This window comes from Lucilia cuprina, chromosome 2 (genome assembly GCF_022045245.1).
Source record: "Lucilia cuprina isolate Lc7/37 chromosome 2, ASM2204524v1, whole genome shotgun sequence".
Classification (NCBI taxonomy): Eukaryota; Metazoa; Arthropoda; class Insecta; order Diptera; family Calliphoridae; genus Lucilia; species Lucilia cuprina.
The window spans coordinates 8563866-8567357 of record NC_060950.1 but is presented as its reverse complement, the minus strand read 5'-3'; positions in this window follow the sequence as shown (position 1 = coordinate 8567357).

The following is a 3492-nucleotide window of genomic DNA, read 5'->3' as shown; positions in this document are numbered from 1 at the left end:
CAGTTCTAGTTCAGTTCTAGTTCAGTTCTAGTTCAGTTCTAGTTCAGTTCTAGTTCAGTTCTAGTTCAGTTCTAGTTCAGTTCTAGTTCAGTTCTAGTTTAGTTCTTAATAAATTTACTTTTGTTTTTATGAAGTTTTGCACCCAATTATCAGTAAATGAGTGATGTAAAATACTTATAATAAACACATTAATTTATTTGTCGAAAAAAAATTTGTTTGTGCGATTATTTATATTTTTTGATAAGTTCTAAATTAATCACAAATAACACCAACGCAAACAAAACAGCAATTGGAATTATTATATTGATATTGATAAAAAAAAGTACTTCAAAAGATCGCCCCTCCCAAACAACAACAGCTGTACGGCGATACTTGACCAATGAATTGTACAAAGATCAGAAACCAGCTTAATGCAATTCATGTCAAAAAGTTATGAAATGTCTGGAAAATACCATGTTTGTCAATTAATCTTTATATATGTATGTACCTTTTAAAGGCTAGTTACTGTATGAACATTTTTTTAATTAAAAACAAATATTGAAATTCTTTTTGCTTGAATGTAAAACGTCACGCCAAAATTGTAATGAGATCCCTGAGTATTTGCATTAAAGGAATAATAGAAATGTAAATAAATAAATTGTTTATGACATTTACTTTTAAAATTGTTTAAATATTCTGATTGGCAACTGTGTAAATTGAAGAGCAATAGTAGTAGAAAAATAATAATCTATATACTAAGATAATCAATATTTATATATGTATAGAACGCAGGAGATATTAGGGCCTATGTAGAAATTCAGAAAACAATACCTAACTCCTTTTGATGACATTAACATGTAAAACATATGATTATTTTAGGATTTTATTACATTTATTTGTAATGCTACCGCACAATGTTGGGTAAGCATATAATTATGTATTAGAAAAAAGAGAAAAATTATTTTTATATTAGTTTGAAAAAATTTCCATTCAAAACGCCTGAGTGATTTCAAAATAACTGCGTGTAAAGAAAATCGAACGCAAAAATATTGTAAACATCTCAGCATCATCATCAGTGATTGTAATTATTATTGAAATCTTTAGCAGTTATGGAAGAAAGCAACAAATTTATATATTTATGTATTATTTACATGATGATCATCGTATGAAACATTCCAAAAACATCACATCAAATACAAAAGAAAAATATGTCGGTCAATACCACTACACGTATTATATTATTAAATTTCTTTAATATAAAGATATCGATCGATAACTTTTTAAGGATAAAGTAAAAATATCTATCAATAACTTTTCTATGGAAAAGCTAAAGATATAGTAAAGATATCGATCGATAACTTTTTATAGAAAAAGTTAAGATATCGATAACTTTTCTACAGAAACTATCGATCTATAACTCTTCTATAGAAAAAGTAAAGATATCGATCGATAACTTTTCTATAATGTTAAGATATATATCGATAATTTTTCTATAGAAAAAGTTAAGATATCGATTGTTAACTTTTCTGTTGAAAAAATAAAGATGTCTGTACAAAAAGTAAATATATCGATCAGTAAACTTTACTATAGATCGATAACTTTTCTGTGGAAAAAGAAAAAAATTAAAATTTCGATCGATAACTTTTCAATTTAAAAAGTGAAGAAATCAATTGATAACTTTTATGAAGGAAATTTAAAGATATCGATCGACAACTTTTCTATAGAAAAAGTTAAGATAACGATCGATAACTTTTCAATATAAAAAGTAAATTAAAGGTCGATAACTTTCCTATAGAAAAATTAAACATATCGATCGATAAATTTTCTTTAGAAACAACTTTTCTACAGAAAAAATAAAGATATCGATCGATAACTTTCTTATGGAAATTTTCGATCTATAACTTTTCTATAGAAAAAGTAAAAATATCGGTAGATAACTTCTATAGAAGATAACGATCGATAACATTTCTTTAGAAAAGGTAAAGATATCGATCGATAAATCGGTTGACAGCTTTTTTATAGAAAAGGTAAGGATATTGATCGTTAATTTTTCTATAGAAAAATAAAGATATCGACCGATAACTTTTCTATAAAAAAGTAAAGATATCGGTCGATAACGTTCCTATAGAAAAGGTAAAGATATCGATCAATAACGTTTCTATAGAAAAAGAAAAGTAAAGAAGATATCAATCGATAACTCTTTTATAGAAAAATAGTATCGGTAGATAACTTTTCTATAGAAAAATATAAGGATCGTTAAAGTTTTTTGTCTTTTAGAAAAGTTGAAGATATCGACCGATAAATTTTCTGTAAAAAGTAAAGATATTGACCGATAAAGTAAAGATATCGATCAATAACATTTCTATAGAAAAAGAAAAGTAACGGTGAAGATAACGATTTATAACTTTTTTATAGAAAAAGTGGTGATAACTATCGAAAACTTATTTGTAGAAAGGTAATGATATCGATAAATTTATTGTTATAAAAAAATATTAAAAAGTGAGAAACAATTAAAATCAAATAAATTTTTTGAACCGAAATATTTTGTTTTTAAATTTACACATAAAAATGGTTAAATCTAATCAGAAAGTGCATCTGACCACCTACGTGTTGTAGGGTATAAAAAATGCAAAAAAAACTATAATAATGATAAAAAATAATTTGCTGCTTGTATCGAAGATTTGTTTTTATTTTTTTTTTTAGTATTTTAAATTTCAAACAAAACACAACAACAAAGTAAGTTAAATACTTTGAAGTAATGATTTGATATCATGCATCAATCGGGCAGCAGCAGTAGCAACAGTCGTTTGCTCACTGGCATTGGCTGCTTGTCGTTCCTGCCTTTCAAATCGTAACGATTATATAGAAACTATTTCATAACATTTTCACGTTTTGTACACGTAGCATGCAACACAACAACAATAACACAAATTTATAACTATTTGTCTGTCTGTCCGTCTCTACGTCTGGTGGTTGCCAGCCAAATAACCGGCCTTCTTGCCTGCCTGCCTGCCTGCCTGCCTGCCTGCCCGACTGACAGCTTAGATGATTCTACACTATTTAAATGTAAATGATATCACAGCACAACATCACATCAACATCATGTCATATTATATCCCATTATTTCTATGTATGTGAGAGATTTGTCTATGTGTTGATGAGATATAGAAAACAAGACGACACGTCTACTAAAGCCGTATGACGTTTATGACAGCAATAACAACAACAACTACGATAAAACAACTAAAGCATGTACTACAACAATAACACTTTGTTGCCTTCAAAATTTGCAAGAATCAGTAGTTAGTTAGTCAGCGTTAATGCAGTTCTTTGAACCTATTCATTCAGTAATAATGTTCGTTTTTAAAAACTGTTTTATATTAACAATTGTTTTTCTTACATTAATTTCTTTCCAAGACTTTATTCTTTTAAATTACTTTGTCTAGTCACTTAGTCATTCATATACTACGTCTGTAAGACCCCTGTCTGCCTCTGCCCTTTTCTTTTATTATC